The 20,624-nt window shown below is 37.0% G+C and overlaps 2 pseudogenes; one reads left to right on the top strand and one right to left on the bottom strand.

The window, feature by feature from the left end:
* The first annotated feature begins 2,547 nt into the window (after nt 1–2,547).
* On the top strand, nt 2,548–9,037 carry LOC109089478 (annotated as a pseudogene).
* A 3,434-nt stretch (nt 9,038–12,471) lies between these two features.
* Nucleotides 12,472–17,197, bottom strand: LOC122147519 (annotated as a pseudogene).
* Nucleotides 17,198–20,624: the final 3,427 nt, after the last annotated feature.

Genomic DNA, 20,624 nt, shown 5'->3' with positions numbered 1-20,624 from the left:
ATGAAGAGAGCAGGAGTAGCTGCAAGAGAAGAAGATTATGAGTGGTGTAATAAGGCTTTTGTGTGCGAGACTTAAGATCAGTGTGTGACAGTAAACCCAAGGAGAAAAAGAGGATTGTAAAGGGGGGATAGGGTTGAATTGTATACAGAAAACCTGTTGGAGAAAACAGCACAAAAAGAGGCACACCCTTTCCTGGTGAGTCAGAAGTTGTGACACAGGGCAACAAAAAAGTGTGATCAGGTTTCAACACAATGTGTGTGTACACAGATGTAGGTTTCACAATTCATTGCTGTATGTTCCGTCTTGTTCATGTGATCATTCGTATGATATTGGCTGCTTGGATCCGGTATGGAGAACTTCAAGAATGTGTAAGAACAGGTCATGAGTTCATATCTACGTGTTTAATTATCTTCTCTTCTTATAGATACCTCTCAGGCCTGTTAAGGAATCAGAAAGGAGGAGGGCGGCATTTTAGACTCCCCAGTCTCATCCTTGTGAGGAAGAAGGGCCTCATGGGACACTATGCAGGGTTAAAATGGTTTTGCACACTCGTGTGTTATCACATCCTGGAGTTCTTCAACCCCGGACCCATACGGATCGTGTGCAGTTGCGATGGTGGACACACACTCTGGTGTAGGCGTACATTTTTTGCATATGGATTGCATCTGAAAAGCAACTTATCATGTGGATATCTGCACTTACAAGATTCATGTGACCTGGGAAACTTTTCAGCCAGTTTGTCTCTCTTCAAAGTGTGAGCATAGATCACCTCAGAGTGGAGGATGAGCTCTTATTTAGGGCACAAGACATCAAGAGCTCTGTTTCATGTTTTGTACTCGTAATTACGGTCTTTTCTTAGAGGGACTGTACCAGAGGGAAATCCAGACTCCATTGAGATTGTAGAAAGAAAGCAAATTTTTTTTTTTTTTATTTTCCTTTTTTTTTTTTTTTTACCTCATACTTTGTTTCACTGTATACCTCCCACCAAAAACTATTTTTTTTTTTATCCTTTCTGTAGTCTGACTTCATTCTCACATGCACTCATCTGCTATCATGTTTTGAGAGATATGGATTTGGTCTCTGAGCGAGTACTGTATGAATGCCTGAACGCAAATTGCTGCTTCCCTTGAGCTCTTTTTGGTGTAACACGGGGCTTACCAGAGATTTGCACTAAAAAAGGCATTTCTGTCACTTGATTTTCCTTTCATTGACCAAATCTTATTCAAGCCATATGAACTTATTTTTGATGAAACTAGAGCTATTTTTGTATTACAGTAAAAATAGAAATATTGCATATTATGTGTATATGAATTTAGTCTATTTTTTAAGTATCAACACAGACGTATACAAAAAGACATCTGCACTATTTTACGTTAACGTTTGTTTTAGGAAACAAATGCACCTTGATTTATGAGAACATCATCTATTTCATGAAATTCATTGTTATGGCCATGGCTACACACCATCCTCACTCAGGTGGGAGACGAGTTTCCTTCGCTCTCTGACGCCTCCCCCTCTTCCCTCGGTTTTTTGACATCTCCAAATGCCCTGTGGGTTCTTAGTGTGGGTGGGGCTCTCGGAGACCCCTCCCCATCCCGCCCATTCCGCCCCAGTCGCTATGTGCCTGTGTCCGCAGCAGCCGCCTTCCTTGTGGGGGCCACAACACTGTTTCTCTGTTTTACGTGAGTAGAACCTAAATACATTAATATAGAAATTCAATGTATCAGTATTTCTGTAAGTATAATGAGAGGCATCTCTGTGCAGGTGTCCGTGGCTGTCAGAGCGGTTCTCCTCCTCCATTCCACTCTATAATGTTGTGATCTTTACCTCTTCACACTGGCCAATTTCTGTATGGCCACATTCATGGACCCTGGCATTTTTTTCCTAGAGGTACATACTTACAAACAATGTACACTGCTGTTCAAAAGTTTGGAGTGAGGAAATTCTTTATTTATTTTTTTGCCAGGATGAATCAAATTGATCAGAAGTTACAGAAAAGACATTTTATGTTACTAAAGATTGCTATTTCATATAGATGCTGTTCTTCCAACTTTCTATTATTTAAGATATTTATTAAGAGTCTTGAAAATGTATCATGGTTTACACAGAAATATTAATCAGCACAACTGTTTTCAACACTGAAAATAATTAGAAATGTTTCTTGAGCAGCAAATCATCATATTGATTTCTGAAGGATCATGTGACACCGAAGAATTCAGCTTCACCATCTCAAATACATTACATTAAAAAAACATATTTTAACAGTTACGGTTATATACAGGTATTACAGTATTTTTGATCAAATAAATGCATCTGTGATGAGTGTAAGAGACTTCTTTTGAAAACATTAGAAATTTTACTGAACCTAAACTTTTGATCAGTAGTGTATTTTACAATTCAAATGTATTTTTTGCACATATACATTATTAATTAAAATAAACATATTACTTTAACATGTCATAAGTAAAAGAAACCTTAGTGGTTCTCAAATTAGGCTTAATTTCTTATTTTTTGTCTTATAGTTTCGTGTTGATTTTGTTTTGAGGTATGACCTGGGCTTTTCTTAACAGTTTTCATGAGATTGTATTTTTTGCAGCTGAAGAAGATGAGGATAAAGAGGATGATTTCCGGGCTCCGCTTTATAAGACGGTGGAGGTGAGGGGCATTCAGGTGCGGATGAAGTGGTGCTCCTCTTGTCGCTTTTACAGACCACCGCGCTGCTCACATTGCTCTGTGTGTGGACAACTGTGTGGAGGTACACAGACATTCATCATAAGTCTTCAGTGTTTGATTTAAGTCTTGTTGACTTGACTTGTGTTTTTTTTTTTTATTGTCTAAATGCATGTGTGTCTGTGTTTAGGAGTTTGACCATCACTGCCCATGGGTGAACAACTGCATTGGAAGGCGGACATAATTATCGTTATTTCTTTCTGTTCCTGCTCTCTCTCACTATTCACATTATGAATGTGTTTGGCTTCAGTCTGCTACACATCCTCCATCACACTAAACAACTGGACCTGGTCTCCACTCTGCAGTCACGTATCCTTTATACAAAACGCACTTACATATGCATGTGCACATGATGTAATATCATGAATACACATCCGCCTGTTCAGTTTTTTTTTGATTTCCTTAACACACTACTCAGTATGGCGGTGATGTGTGTAGCTGGCCTGTTTTTCGTCCCAGTTGCAGGACTCACTGGGTTCCATGTTGTCCTTGTAGCCAGAGGGAGAACGACCAACGAACAGGTGCGTGTGTGTGTTCGGTGTGTTCCTTGTCCATGTTGTATGTGTTTGGTCAAACAGAATGATGTGATTTGTCTTATTTCTAAGAGTGTGTTCTCAAATTTCCTCTCTTCACCCTCAGGTGACTGGGAAGTACAGAGGCGGCGTTAACCCCTTCACACACGGGTGCTTGAAAAACATTGCACACGTGCTGTGTAGTTCACAGGCTCCCAGGTTCATAAATCTTATTTTCTAACAAATAAAGATGCGTTTTGCAGATTGCGTTGGATTTAACGTTCTAATTTTATGTGTATGTTTTTTGTGCAGGTATCTTGGTCGCTTGCGAAAGCCTCATTCTGTTCAGGTCCAGCCACCATTTCTGCGGCCACCTCTGTCTGAAGCTCAACTAGCAGCTAAAGTCCTGGATAATGGCATCCAACAGGTACAAACACAATCATACAATTTGTTTTTTTAAACAAACAAAAAATACTGTAAAAATCATAGCTTTTCATTTTATTATTTCTTTAATGCTAGTTTTTTGTTTTTTTTTTTTTTTTTTTCATTTTTGTTTATAATAGATAAACAATAATATAAATTAAAGCATGTTATGCTAATGCTTGAGCACTTTATACCATGTTTTAGAGGTGTAAGTGATATGTTCTACTGGTTAAAGATCTGGGATGCATTTCCCAAAAGCATTGTAAGCCTAAGTAGATTATAGAACCATTGCCACCAATGGTCTCTGCGATCAGCTTAGCTTACAAGGCTTTTGAGAAAAGCAACCCTGGGTTGCTGAGCAGCCAGTAAGTGGTCACTTAATTTGCTTAAATAATTGAATGCTAATTCATATTATTTAAATATTTATTATGAATGTTATCTGTACCTGTTGTAGTCTAATAAATATATGCATACCTGTTTATATATATATATATATATATATATATATATATATAGGTTCTGCTTTTTTTTGACATCTAAACAAGAATTATTCACATTATTCAAAGTAATTGACATACATGTGAAAGATCTCAGATAAGAGCAGGTTCCTAAAATCCCCTTTAGATGAGTAGGCTATTTTTGTTAAAGAGTTGCTCTGTGTGTGTACTTCAGTCTAAAAGTAGTTTTGGAGATAATGGAGAGTCAGTCCACTGATGCTGAATCCCCCTCCACCACCTAAACCAGAGCACAGATACCCTGGGCTGCCTCACACACAAAATGAAGGTTAGTGCAAACACAGATGTATCATACACGTCAGATCATTTACAGTACATTGTCACTACAGCACTTTTTTGACCATTTTATAGATTTTCTTTTATATATCTTTTCTTCCAATCAGAGTGCAGCTTGCTGACTGAGACTCCAACCACACCTTCATTGTATAAATACAGGCCGGCCTACAGTAGTCCAGAAAAAAAACACATGGCCTCAACACATTCAAGCAAAGTAAGTCTAAGTGCAATACACACAAATACAGTTCAGGTACTGAAACTTTGTAAAATGTATTTTTTTTGTTTGTGACAACCATGATCTACTGCTCTTGAGGTTTGCACTGCATTTTTTTTTGTTTTGTTTTTTGTTAATACGTTGAATCCTTTCTTTTATTATTTTTCTTGAATATCTGAAATCACTAGCAGTCAGTGAGCGAGTAAAGTTTAGTTGTGAGTTATCCGTTGTTATGGTGTGTTTTTTGCACCTTGCTCTTGTGTTTCGTCATTTTGACTCTGCAGTTGTTGCGTTTGATTCAAGCTGGACTCTCTCCTGTTGCTGTTTTCCTCTTGTTCTGAAGCATAACTTTCCTGGAATCCTTTCCTTCATCCATTCTGTAAAAAGGCATGAATTTAGTGTCAAAATCCTCCTTGATGTTTTAAACATAATTCTTGTGCATTCATACATTCCTACAGAGGGGACATGGTGATGGGAAGAAAAATTATTTGCGTTCATTTCCAAAACTTGATGAATTTGATTGCAGTGTTTGCATTTTTTCTCACAAAACGTTTTACACTCCAGTGAATATCAAATATTTTTTGTGTTTAAATGCATAAAAAAAATTTCACCTTGGTGGACAATAAAGACATACTCTACTGCAGCGGTCTCCAACCCTGCTCCTGGAGAGCTACTGACCTGTAGATTTCAGCTCCAAATTCAATCAAACACACCTGAACCAGCTAATCAGGGTGTTCAGGGCTACTTGATAATTACAGACAGGTGCATTGGAGCAGAGTTGGAACTGAAGTCTGCAGGATGGTAGCTCTCCAGGAGCAGGGTTGGAGATCCCTGCTCTACTGTTTCAGTGTTTTGTGTTCACTCGCAAATCTTTTGCGTTCACCAGAGACACTTGCATTTGCTTGTGTTGAAATATATGCTGTGTTCCATTCTGAAAAGCTCATCCTTATTCCCTAATCCCTTCATCTTTAAAGGGTTTAACCTCCAGAGTGAGAGCTTTTTAAAGTGAGGAAGGATGTAAGGGACCAAAAAAACTGTTCCTTGGAATGCACTTCTCTATCATCTTGCTGGGCCAATTAAGGGGGTGCAATCATTGCACAATTAAACCTGTGGAAAGAATGATGGGAGCGAAGGTTTCATCAGTTGTACCCTTCGAAATCCTTTGTTCAGCAGGGGCCTTTTAAGTGGCAAGTTTTGAGCTCTTTGGTTTGGAACTGCCCTTAAAGGGGTCATATAATGAAATTTGAAGTTTTCCTTTTCTCTTTGGACTGTTAAAAAAGCTGTTCATGCATAGATAAGATCCATAAAGTTGCAAAGACTAAAGTCTCCAACCCAAAGAGATATTCTTTATAGAAGTTAAAAACTTGTTAACACCCTCCTAAAACGCCTCGTTTACATCTACATCACTGTGGGGGGGGAAGATTTGCATAACGCTGCCCAAAATGTTCACGCAAAGAAAGAATGCGTAACTTTGATTCCCGCTGTAGTATTGTTGCCACCAGCGCCCATGTTGTGGGAGTGAGACGCTGTTTCGTTGTGAAAATATGCTTTCACATGGTTTCACAATGCGTAAAAAGACAGTATAAGTCATTATAATTAGTAATTATGTGCTCACTGGTTGCAATAAATGGCTTGTTTGTAGTGGGTTTTATTGTTTTTGTCTGGTCGCACCTGTGTTCTGACCGAGACATGCATCACAGAATGGTAAGGGGCATAACATTTCCCCTTTCGGAACCATGAGCTTTGTAAAAATTGATGCATTTCAGAAAGGTGGAGCATAGAGGAGCATCAATGATGTACAGTATGTGGAAAATAATGTGCTTTTTTTTAACCTTACACAGTTCATTACACCAAATACACAACATAATGTTCTTTTTAGCAACATTATATGACCCCTTTAAAAACTGGCAGCCATGATTGTTCGTACATTGAAGTTCCCTTTGGAGGTGGATTTATCCCATTTGGAACACAGAGATAGTTTTTCCTCACTCCACATTAGTTCCATTAAATTTTTTGAGCAAACACAAAAGTTTTGCTTGGGACTGCAATGTTTTTACAGCGGAACACAAGAGCATTGAAATGTAATTTGTCCTCCAATCTCATATTTTTTCCATCACCACATCCCCTTAGGAGCTCTGTATGTCCCTTTATAAGGTGTGATTTGCTCAAACTTTCAGTTGTGTGCCATCTTTCATCTCTTTTGGTGATGCTTCAGCTGCTGGGGATGTTTGGTGTACCTTTTCTGTCTTTCTTTTTCCTCTCAGATGAGTCGAGGGGGGAACAGTATGACCGAGTCTGCCTCTGTCCCCGTCACCAGTGGGCAGCCCAGCTACCGCTCAGACCCCAGTTTGTCAAGCCGAGGGGGTGCAGGGTGCCGTGGGGAGGGGAGGCAGGTAGAGCAGGCCCGGGGGCCTGGGTGGGGTCTCTGCGCTTGGTGGGCGATCTTACCCTTCTTTTACCGACACCCTACTCCAATCGGCAGCAGCCTCTTGCTCCTCAAGCATTCGCTCCGCCATACGGCCCACAATGCCCTCGGGGCCCCTCATCTCTGAGGGTACGACCTCCACTAGCTACAAGAGTTTAGCCAATCAGACACGCAACGGCAGCTTGTCGTACGAAAAGTCTGCTGACACCCCTCCGAAAGCCCAGAGTTTGAGTCTGCTGCTCACGAGCTGTCCCCGCCCAGACCACACCCTCCGCACTCTCTTAGCACAGCACCAGGGGCCCCACCTATTTTGGGGTACACGTCCCCTTTCCTATCTGCTCAGCAGAGGGAGGGCTCTCTCCAGGCCTGCCCTGCCCCCCTAAGACCCTCCCCCAACAGAGCTTTCCTGCGCCCAACAACCTCACCCCCTTCTCGGGCTCCGCCCCTTTCTCCTCGCGCTCGCTCATTGGGCTCCCCTCCTCCTGGCCCCGCCCCTGGCCATACACCTCTGGGCAAATCACTGTCCTATGGAGGTGGTGCCGAGTTACAGCACCGCCCCTCTAGCTCAGGGGGCGGGACTCCGATGCCGAAGTGAGTAATGCCTGCAGATTTTAGCTGTCTCTCTCTTTCCCCCCCTCAGAAAAACCTGCACGCCTGCGTGTGTGTGATGGTCAAGTAGAACATTGAGGTCAAGTGTTCGTGTTTGTATTCATTTGGTCTGGTCTTTCTTCTCTTTGTTCAGTAACACTGTCTCTTTCTTCCTGCAACCCATGGCCACTCTACTGTCCCTCGAATTTCTGTACACACCCTTCATCTTTCTCTGTCCTTTTTCCTTCTCTGTTCTCTTTCTTTACGTTCATTTGCTCTGTTCTGCCCTCCCCCCTCCTGCCTTGTGGCCATAAGGATGACTCTGTCTCTGTGCTAAGGTTCGTCTCATTTTGCTTCTGTAATTTTGAGGTCTTAAAAGTCAACATGAAAGTGAAATTATTTACTTGCCCAATACATTCTGAGTTTTAGATTAGTGCACAATGAAGGTTTAAGAAGTTAAGAAGAAAAATCCATATTTTTTATGCTTTGATAGCGTAATGTTTTTCTGGTTTTCTAAGGGTATTTTACATTGTTGTGAATTTTGCAGATTTGTCACCAATCATTAAAAACAAAAACAATAATAATACATAAACATACATATCCCTATAATCACAACATTTTTTTAATATTATTATATTTTTTTTATTAAATGTTTTTTAAATATTAAAATATTTTGTAAATATTAATAATATAAAATACATTGCTAAAAATAAAAAGTGATCATTATTTTGGGCCAGTGAACAGTTTGCAGGGCATTGACGGCAAGTTGAGTGAAACAGAAACAGCGACCTTTAGAACTAACCAGGAGAAAAAACAAATCCTTCCTCTTGAGCCCTGGTGATTATTGAAAAAAAGGTTACAATGATAATAGCAAATTATACATTTGAAATAGAATACAAGTATGTCAAAATGCTCTCAATGGTATAAAAGTGACCTTAAGCTTCCAATCATTTGCTGATTAAATCATTTCACAATATTATGGTAATAAAGTGGCTTGTGAATGTCGATTCATGTTGGCTTTAAACCTAGTTAGCGAATGTCTTGCTTGCGTTGTCTCTGTTACATTTAATATGTATCCCTCCAACACTTTCAATGCATCCACAGTGTTTTTGGTTAAATTATTAGGCTTTTTCACATGCATCCTTTTTAGGTTTACTTATGTCTCTCTCTTTTCCCCCCACCAACCATTAGCTCGACTATTAAACAAAACGTGGCCAATCATAACACCCACTCACACAAACCCGCAGGAGGGGTGAAGAAAGTGACTGGTGTTGGAGGAACGACCTATGAGATTTCAGTATGAATGACTGACACAACCGGATTCACTCTGCAGTTTTTTCCTCGATCAGATGGATGTAACATGGATGTAACGAGTGCTCAACCACACATGCAAAAAAACATACAAGACTACAATGAAAAATCCTAAGTGTTTCCAAGTCCGACTTTATCAGTCACTGTGGAGGACATACGCTGAGAACATGGACCAGTGAAGACGAATCTTTCAGCATTTTGTTTTCTGAATATCAATATGGTACAGAAATACCACAGACTGTCTTTGTTATTTAAAGAATCATTTGGTACATCCATGTATACCTACCGATTTGTACACAAGACTGTCCAATGATCATTGGATATTCAGCCTTGGTAGGCGGGACCATGCGAGACACACTGATGCCTCATTCAGAATGACGTCGACAGAAACCAAAAGCCTCTCAGCAGTCAGCCAATAAGCAAACATTAATCACTGTTCAGTCTTGCATATTCTATAGCGCTTGGCACATATTTCAAGTTTCAAACCCTTAAAGAGACAGTTCACCAAAAATGACAATCTGTCATGGTTTAACACCCTTATGTCATTCCATCTAAACCCATATGACTGATTTTCTTCTGTAGAACACAAAAGATATTTTAATGAATGTTCACACTGCTCTTTTCCAGACAATAGTGTCCACATGCTTTCCAGCTCCAACAAAGACAAAAAAGCCCATTAAAGTGGTCAGAACTACTTCTAAAGTCTTCTTAAGCAGTGGTTCTCAACCACTATGGGGAAACTTCCAAGGGGTCCTCAAGATTAATTAAAATGATTCAAAATAAGCAATTGAGTAAAATTAGTAAAAATTAAGATATTTCTTATTTTAATTCACCCACCTTGAAGAACCAGGATTCCCACTATCTTAAAAATACCTTGATATAAACTGTATGAGGAAGCTCTAATTTTTAAATGTGTGATTTCTACACCTGGAAAAAAGTCAAGAAAATCAATTAACTTGCTGTATCTCCATGGGCATTTTTAGAACGCATGTAAATTTTTTAGCCCCCAAAGTTTAAAAACATCCTTTTATCCTTATTATTATTGAGAAAATTTGTATGAAAGTTGAAACGGTAGTGGCTAAACTGGGCGGCTTTGTGATGTCAAAAATGGTTTGAGACGCACTGTTGCTAACTCATCATGATAGCCTGACAGATGCAAAATGCCCAACAAATGGTTGTGCTAAAACACGCATTCATGTTGTTTATATCACAGAAACTGGTCATTTTTGGTGGTGAACTATTTCTTGTTTTTTTTACGATTAGATTGATACAGGTACAGATAGATATCTACGTATTAAGGTGGATAAAAGAATATTCATATTAAGGATGCAGGCCATATCTGATGATATGATTGCTTTTGATTTTAGGTTGGATGCGTGTTTCGTCAGATTTCTATGGCTGCATCAAGCAGGATGAAATCCTCAGCCAAAAGAGAATCTGTTTGACAAGTAGCCACACTCCGGGCCAAGTAGGAAATTAAAAAAAGAGTTACTGGGCTCCGTGCTCAAACATATTAAGTAAAGATTATGTACAGTACCTACTGACGCTATCATATGCAAATTGTAACTTTGTGTCAGCGTGTCCACCAATCAAGAGCCATACTCTCTTGACACATTCTGGTCCAGACAATCAAAGAGAGTTTAGTTATTCCCACCAGCCTAGAGGAGGCCAGATGCAAGTACATCCTGGGGATCAGCACCATAGTAGTGATTTTACACAAATTTCATTTCTATGTTTATTCAACTTTTTTTTTAAAATGGACATTGGTTAAAATAAACAACCAGAGTACAGTGATTATATCCTCGCTAGATGTTATAATATAAGTTTGATTGTATTTGGTCTAAGTGAGAGAAACTTTATTTGAACCTACCTGAATGTTGACTACACGGCCCACATTCAAACTATCCTTTTGCGTTCAGATCTGTGTCGTTCACAAATTATTTTTTTTTCTGGTTTTTGACGGTCTGGAAGACCAGCGACAAGGTTCAGAATTAGAGAGAAACCACTTATGCAGAGACTCTTTTTTGTGTGTTTTATTTTACTTTTCCTTTTTATCTTTTGTCATTTCCAGCATGGCCTTATGATGCTTTTTTAAACGTTATCAAGGGTATTTCAGTATGCTGTAATTGACTCTTAGAGAGGATCCCGGATAGAGGATAGGATTGTTGTGTGACTTTTGGGTAAGAATGGCAGACATCGTTTAACCCTTCTGTATTCCTTTAATGCCGCAGCTGACTCTGAGTCACATGAGCAACACATTTTTCAACAGAACAAATAAACAACAGAAATCAGAATGAACATAAACTGGGTTCTCGCCCTCATTTTATATTTCAGTAAGGTGCCGTTTTGTCTCTGATGTGTCTGATAAGTGCTTGCCGGCTGGGTTGAAGTGGAAATGAATCTGTGTTTTTAGAGAAGACTGATAAACTTAATAAAAACATTCAGTCCAATCACTTTTCTCGTTAATAACAAACACCATCTGCCATCCTCTGCTTTAGGAGAATTCAGCCAGTGTAAAACTGGGGTTTTTTAAGTAGCTTTTTGGGATTTGGTTAAGTACACGTAGTTAATCCTTGGCCAAAAGCCACTAATGACTGATATAAGTCTTCTAGTTCAGTAGTAACTCTCTGAGCGTCAAAGGAATATTCAGACAAGCCTCAAGAAGCTAAGGCAAAAATAAAACGATTTTCTTTATTCTCTCAAAGCAAAAGTTCTTTTAGAATTACTCTGGTCTAAATTAAATGTATTGTGAATAAAATATAAACATTTTTGCCATTATTGAGTGGATTCCTTGTATATGGAGGCCAAAAGCTGCATAAATTAAAAATAAAATACATAAACGTAATAATAGGAAAATATTAAATTAAAGGAATAAATTGAATTCGTTTAAAACAAATGCAATTATTTATTTTTTACTTAAAATGTAGTCCTATTTTTGTATTGTTTCTTATTTTTATTTCATTTATATTGTATTAATTTATGCATTTCATTTATTTTTATATGTTATCCTCAATGTATTTATTTCCATATTTATCTCCATACAGAGAAGTGAGTAATACAAAATAACAAAATAAATAATTACATTTTAAACTGAAAAAATATACAGTTGCATTTGTTGTTCCCGAGATGGTAAGCAATCAGCAGAGATATTTAACATTTTTAAAAATATCAATTTCCCTGCTTAATATAAAACAATTAATTTTGTGCAGTACTTTTCTATCTGGTTCTAAAACTGTTTGTAGAGAAAAATATTATTACACAAAAATAGGTCGTACAAAAATCTAAATATATGTGAACAGTCTGTATTAAGATAAGACAATGGACTAAGTTTTTAGTGGTTTTAATCAAAACAATACAATGTTAAACAGAACTTCATGTTTACACAGATCAGTCTCATTCACAGATGGTGACTATACCAGAGATTTGGAACCTGATTAGTCTCAGAGGTTGAAATGGGAAAGAAAGGGAAGAGGAGGTTTACGTCTTTTTTGAAGGCAGAAGAGCCTTGAAAAGACTAGGGGTTTCAGCAGCTCTCTCCTTTTCCTGTTGAGGGTTTTTGAAAGGTTGTTCATCTCCGGTCCTCGAAATCTCTAGGTCTTCTCCTCCAGGCCTCCTCTTCTCCTCCTGATGTGTTCATTTGCAGCATCTCAAATCTTTCATGCAGCTTGAAATTACAGAACAAGGGCCTCATTTACTCAAATCAATTTATTTTATTTTTAGTTTTATTATTTCAATATAAAAAATTATTTAACATATTAACAGCACTAGTTTATAATGCAATCCTGTGTATTTAAGTATTTACTTAAATCAATAAAAGCTTATTTTATTGTATTACATTTTTTTTATTTTAATAAAAGGTGACACTTTTGAAGATTGTTTTATTATTAACTAAAATGTGACAAGGTGTTTAAATTTTTTTTATTAAATATTTTATTATTTAATAAAGAGTGTCATAAATGTTGTTTTATTATTTAATAAAAACTGACAGATATATAAAAATTTTGTTAATATTTAAAAAGTGACAAGCATATAAAGGTTTTATTTATTTTGATTTAATAAAAAAACCGTAGTGTTTTTATTTTAAAATTGTATAAAGTGTATAAATAACATAATAAAAAGTGATAAGAATTTAGATATTTTATTATTTAATAAAAAGTGACAAGTATTAAAAAGATTTTATTTTATTATTTAATTAAAAGTGTCAAGTATACATTTTCTTTTTTATAATTTTTCTCCAAAGCAGTTATAATGTTATTTTACATGACCATTTATATTAAATTAAGGCTTGTACAAATATAATTTGTCAATAAACCAAAAATAATGTCAAATCCAGTGATTCTTACCTCTCTCCGGGGGGGGCGCGCGGACTTTCTCTTTTCTAGTTATGCTTCTGTCTCCTTCACTTTTGCTGACAAACATCTGTCTCCTCTGCTCTGACTCCTTGAGTTGTAGCTCACCAATAAATCCTCTCCTCCTGGGCAATATGTTTCTGCAGACTGTGTGTGAGGACATATGACTATGATGAGACAATTTAGAATGAATTTACTACCTCTTTGTGTTACATGATCTTCTTAAACACAAGTAGCCAGCATTATGTAAGACTAACCAGTACAAGCAAGACATTCATGAGCTGTGGGAAGTGTGTTGCAGTACTTGAAGGGTTCGCTGTCAGGGTCTGTGTCTTTGAAGCCCATCTCCTCCAGTTTGCATCGGCGGTACAGCTCACAGTGTCTGGCGTGGGGGTCTGTTCCCTCAGGTCCAACATGTTGACATGAATTAGCATCTCTCTCAGCTTTACAAAGGTCACAGTGACTCTCACTCTCCACTGAGGACAAAGCCCAGACATAACTTCACTACTAATCTGGTGTAGCTCTTATGATGCCTACAGTAATCAAGACACCATCTGCTACTTGTTTTGCATTAATATTGACAAAACTACTAACAGGATACACTGTGATTATACCACCAGCCATTAATAGAAATAAATAAATATCGCAGTGTATAAGTATTTCAGTCATCTGCCACTTAATCTAAAAGGACATACAGTATACATAATGCTACAATCATGTTTGAAATGATCGTGTTCGTGAGATGGCAAATTGCAAATTGGTTGTAATTATGATTTCATTTTGAACGCAGACTGTACAATTAGATTGTATTCATTATGTGTAGAAGAAGAGACATGATATATACGTCATTTTCACTACTGTTTAAGAGTTTAGGGTCACCAAGATTTTGTAATTTTTTTGTAATGCTAACCAAGTCTGCATTTATTTGATCAAAAAATACAGTACTACTGCAAAATATTACAATTTGAAATAACTGTTTCTATTATAATACATGTTAAAATGTAATTTTATTTCTGTGATGCAAAGCTGAATTTTCAGCATCATGACTCCAGTCTTCAGTGTCAACATGATCCTTCAGAATTCATTCTAATATGCTGATTTGCTCAAGAAATATTTCTCATAATTATCAATGTTGAAAACAGTTGTGCTGCCGCCTAATATATTTTTGAACAGCATTTTATCTCAAATGTAAACAATGTAAAATTTTCACTGTCACTTTTGATTATTTAATTTAATGCATTCTTGCCGAATAATGCATTAATTATGTGCAAGTGCATCCTTTGCTATTCATTTGGATTTGCTCTAAAAAGGTTCCCTGTGTTTATCAGTATATAAAAAAGAGAAAAATACAGCATTGCCCAATTTGTCCATTTTTTGTCTAAATCAAAGTAAGACAATGATAAATATGTTTATGTTATAGCAGCACTACCTACCCTGTACTACTCCCCATGGGTACTGCCATTTTCCTCCCCCCAATTTTAACCTCTTCACTGCTTCCAATAACAGCAAAAGGGAGATGTGCCTTCAACACAAGTCACTGGCTCAAACATTTGTCTAGGAGCCATACAGTGTGTATCTGTTGCTGATCAATAGCAAAATTGTTACAAATCATATATCTGAAATCATAATATATATTTTAACTTGAGCTTCTTTTACATTCATAGAAGAGTTTATTTCAGCCACAGCTTCATCATCTGTTGGGAACTGGTAGATCTGAACACCATTGCTGACCAGTTCACTCATGATCTTGATTTTAAGCTTTTGAAGCTCGCTCTTGGATACAGTTTCTGCCTTCACTATGATGGGAATACTGTTGACTTGGTTGGCGAAGGAAATATATGGGATATACACTAATTCAACATTTTCTATGTATATAACTTAAAATTTTTTAATCAGGTAGCATATATAAACATACTATCCATATTGCTATCCAGTATGTTCTGTGGCAATAAATGCACCTGGCCTCTTCACTCTCGAACGTTGTGTTTAAATAGTGTGTTCATTAATGTAGATTTGCCTATGCTAGTTTCACCTGTAAAAAGAGGGCACATTCTTGCAATCTTTAATATTTTACATACCAGGGCAGCAGTTTTTATCTTAAAAGCACTTCTTTCTCACACACGCAGAGAATGTTGAAAGCTGAATCCGTGGCTCACTGATTTGCTGACCAGCTGATCAGGAAGCCAAAAACCGACAATGACCACTGAGAGAGAGAGTCCTCATCTCCTCTCTCTGAGAAAATACAACATCAAAACATTGATAGTGTCAGGAATAATTGCTGCAAGCATCTTTGTAAAAAAGATTTCACCAAATGATATTTTTGTGGATTTAATTAAGCAAAAACATCTAACATTTATTTTTGTTTGCAAAAATAATAATGGCTTAAGAATCAATTAAACAGTAAATCTATAAATGTAATGAAGTTTACTAAAGTAAATAAATACAATTACATTTAAATATTAAATCTAATAATATATATTTTTGGGGTAATTCCTTAATTTTATTAAGGAATTACTTGATTTGATCATAAGTGTCAGTAAAGACATGAATAATGTTACTATTTTAAATCTTTGACCTTTTTATTAAATAAAGAATCGAATTAAAACAATGTATCACCATTTTTTACAAAGATATTACACAGCATAACTGTTGTGAACATGGAAGATAATAACATGAAATTTCTTTCCTTGAGCATCCAAATCAGCATATTAGAATGATTTCTGAAGGATTCATGTGACAGACTAAAGAGTGGAGCTTCAGAAAATTCAGTTTGTGCATCACAGAAAAATATATAAAATTTTTAAACATATTCAAACGAAAAACAGTTGTTTTAAATGGTAAATACTATTTCAAAAATATGATCAGTGCTCCATCACAAATTTATAGTCCACCCTAATGTGTCTATATGGGAGATACTGATCAAAGCGGAGACGCTGACCTACCCATGTCAGTTTGTAAGTAACTGAGCCTTGGTATGCATGGACCCGGGTTTGAGTGTCGATCACAGAGAAAAGCAGCACGCTGAGGTATTCAGAGCTCTGTACAAACACAAGGAAGTGGTTTCACACAGCCTTCATCTGTTCCACTGCCCCATTATTCTTACACACACACTGGGACACAAGACTCTTTACGCAGCCTGTGTTTCTCAATAACTGAAGGTTTCCACTGCTTTTGCTCTTTAAGTGCTGAGTTCGTAAATGGAATAAATGGAATCATAAATGAACAGTATTAGGATGATACTACTGCATCAATGCAAAAACAGACTTGGGATGTATGATGACTGAAGCAGCAACCTGAAAAACCAAAGCTGATCTGCTTACAAGAACTAAGCTAATCGGCTTGAAATGACTTTGACAGTGGATTTAACCAGAGAAAGACCCCAATGTTAAACTATAAATTAAACAACTAACATGTGTGCATCTAGAAATAGTTTCATGACATGCATTATGAAGCATTACAAACCGTGATAAACAGCTGTGCTAAATATAATGCTTTAGTTAAACTCAGTCTCAGTCAGTTGCTTGATTTAAACTCAAGCACACTAAAACCTTTTCCCCTCCTCCCACTGCACACCAGCAAACTAACTGCACTATATTAGCATATAAATACAAGCAAACTATGAAATATGAAAAGTTTGAATCAATCTTTGACCAACTAATCAATGTCTTCATACCTTCTCGCTGCAACACATTGCAACTTTATCAAGAATGACTATGCATGTCATACTGAGAATAATTATGTGCAGTAAATATTAGAGGCAAATAACTTACAGGATATGTGTTTACATCTGTAGCAGCCATGCAGATAAATGCGATAGCACTGACAGTAGGTCTCAGTATGAAAATGCTGTCCATGCCCACGTTTAGGTTTGTACGTTAGCATCTCACAAACGTCAGCTGGTTTTAGCCAGAGATACCTTGCTGATACACAAGATGACATTAAACGTTCTGCTTGAGCAGATGAAAATTGTAACTTTATGAGAGCTAGATAACCAGAAAATGAATGTTTTCCTGTCTTCATTGGGATTGGGGTAGAATGCTTAGGGACAGTTTCACATGTTTTGTTTGGGTTTAGGAAAATGGAATAAAGTGTTACAAGTACCCCAGGTACAATGTTTTCTAAATTTTTGTAGCATAAACACCATCAAACCAATGAATGCTTTGGATCTTCAGATCACAATATTATAACATTTGTTACTTTGCGGACTGAAATGAAGACAGACAGTTTTTGTTTTATCCAGCTGTATTTATCAGTGAAACTTATAACTTCCAAGTGAAAGATATCAACTTTCAACTGTGATCAGCTGTGGGGTCATTTTGATTTAGCTCAGCATGAAAATAGCTTTCCTGGAGCATTTCAGTCCTTGGTAGTGCAACTGAAGCAAACAATCAAACTATGGGTGGGAAAGGCAATTGTTCAAAAAGTCTCCGGTTGTGGACTGGCACAAGCCAGGAGATGGATAAAAAAAAAAACTTCAAAGGCTTTATCAATGCCTAGAAGCACAGTGAAGTCTATTATTAAGAAGTGGAAGGTGTTCGGTACAACACAGACCCTCCATGGATCATGACGTCGCTCCAAACTGAATGAAAGAGCAGGAGGAAACTGCTCAGAGAGGCTACCAAGAGGCCTACAGCAACTCTGAAGCAGTTGCAGGAATTTATGACAAAGAGTGTTCATTGTGTGCATGTGACAACAATATCACAAATTCTCCACAAATGTGGTTTATATGGGAGGGTTGCAAGAAAAAGAAAGGCCACATGCAGTCACGACACATGCCAAAAAACACACCTTGAAGATTCTGAGGCAGATGAGACTAAAATGGAATTATTTAGCCTCAACACCAAATGAGATGTCTGGTAGAAATCCAATACATCTCACCATCCAAATAATAGCATTCCTACAGTAAATCATGGAGATGGTAATATCCTGATCTGGGGAGTTTTTCTCTGCAGCAGGGACTGGAGCACCTAGAAGGAAAAATGGATGAGGCAAAATACCATAAAATTCTTGAGGAAAAACTGCTGCCCTCTGCCAGAAAGTTATAAATGGGAAGAAGGTTTACCTTCCAACATGACAATGACCCAAAGCAGACAGCAAAACTGACCACACAGTGGTTGAAGGAGAAAAGGTGATTGTCCTTGCATGAATGATCTAGTCAGAGCCCAGACTTAAACCTCATTGAAAATCTGTGGAATGACTTGAAGACTGCAGTCCACAAACGCTCACCACCAAATTGAACTGAACTTGAGCAGTTCTGCAAAGCAGAGTGGGCAAATATTGCAAAGTCTATATGTGCAAAGTTAGTAGAGACAGAGACATATCCCAACAGACTAAAGGCTGCAATTAAATCAAAAAGTTGGTTCAACAAAATACTGACACGGGTGATACTTTTTTCCAACAGTCAGTGATTTTTTGTTTGTTGTTGTACAGTACATCATCTACAGATATCATCTACAGAGTGTATATTGTTGTGTCTACAGTAAACTGCCTGAAGTGCTGTGTTCCAAGTTTGTCCAGTATGTGTCACCCTCTACCCTTTTTTTTTATACCCCTTATCTACAATCAGCAACAGAAGACACTTGGGCCACATTTAAAAGTTATGAATTTTAAAGATAACAATAAAGCAGAAACCTTTTAAAAAAATAATTTTAGAGCTTTTCTAAAAAATAAAAAAAAAAGGTTTTATAGGGTGAAGTCGGTTTCCCTCACGTTAACACAGGTGTAGTTCATCACATTAACCCCTTAGCATTCCTGTAAAATTGGTCAAAAGACAAAATAAGGCATACCCTAAGTAAATTGCATGCTGTTCTTAAACCGTTTGGAGTATATGCATGATTTGGTCTCTTTTGAAAGGTGACACTCTGAGGTTTGTTCCTAAACAGAACCTCAGAATCACTGTAAGTCATTCCGGGTATTGAGTAATAGAACATTGAACACACTGGAAAAAAACAAAACCTTCAGCCTACATTTTTTTAGTAAACAGATGCCTGCAGATGACTATAGCTGGGAAACACAATGTGATCACAGCATGAAGCCTTGCTGGCGGTCTTACAAAGACAAGGATTGTACCTGCTGAGTTGATTGTATTTTAAATGATTTGCATCATTCCAATCACAAGAATATCAGCTTTCTAAATATGTTTCTAGATATGTGACTTTTCACGAAGTTTAACCCTCAAAACATGTTGTTATTTAATGCGATGACATTCATTCATGTTTAGGCATGAGTGCTGAATACTGATGAATAGCAGTTGAAGGTAAGTGAAGTAATGTCTGTTCATTTATACTGAGCAAACTGTAAAGAAATAAAATTTCTCAGCCCCAAAATCTAGTGTGATATACACAAAAAATAAAGAAATAAATTTGCTATGAGGACAATCCACAAAATCAATCAATTGCTCAATACTCTTTATTTCATTTAGGTAATCCACACAGTACATTATATCCATTCACTGTAAAATAAGAAACATTTTTAAAATATTCATCTTTAAAATCATACACCCATCTCATTCACTGTAAACAAATTATTGTACGAAAGCAACTTGTTCATTTAAAGATCAGACCAGTGAGTTACACCTCCCTGCTGAAAAAAAAAACAAAAAAAAAAAAAACAGAAATCTTCATGGAAATTCTAATGGTTTTCACTACAAATACCATTACAAACATTACAAGCCATCAACTATTAACCATTAAAAAATGGTTTCATGTAGTGTGTTTTGGGACATATTCCACTGGGATTTAGTGGTTTTAACAATTCACCAATAGAAGCCAGCAAATTACCAGTAGAGACCAACAGGGACCATTACAGTTTCCATTAAAACCAATTCAATTGCCATTATATCCAATAAAACCATTACAACAATCCTGTGATGGTTTCTATTGTTTTTTTGTTTGTTTTTTCAGCGGGGGTCACCTCAGAGTATTCCCGTTTAGTTCCCAGTATGCAGATGTCTTGATTTATTGATTATGTAATGTGGGATCAGGAAACAAACAGTATTATGCTGTGTTCAATGCACAAAGGAATGTATTCTTGTCCAGGAAAACACTGCATTTCACTTATTATATAATGAATAAAATCAGCTACCTCATAAAGATCAAAAAGAACAGGTGTGCTGCAAATTCCGGTCTAAAGATCCTTGTGGCAACAATACTGTTGTGATTCTCCTGAACAAACAAGCATTTGCTTGTTTACATCAGTTATGAATTCATTTCATTTATACAAGATCTGTAAGTATCAAAGATTTCAAATGGAATAGGAAAAATCAGAGCTGAGCACTTAGGG

Source organism: Cyprinus carpio, chromosome A14 (genome assembly GCF_018340385.1).
Source record: "Cyprinus carpio isolate SPL01 chromosome A14, ASM1834038v1, whole genome shotgun sequence".
Taxonomy (NCBI): Eukaryota; Metazoa; Chordata; class Actinopteri; order Cypriniformes; family Cyprinidae; genus Cyprinus; species Cyprinus carpio.
Note: the sequence above shows the minus strand (reverse complement) of the source record. Positions and strands in the feature narration are given on the sequence as shown.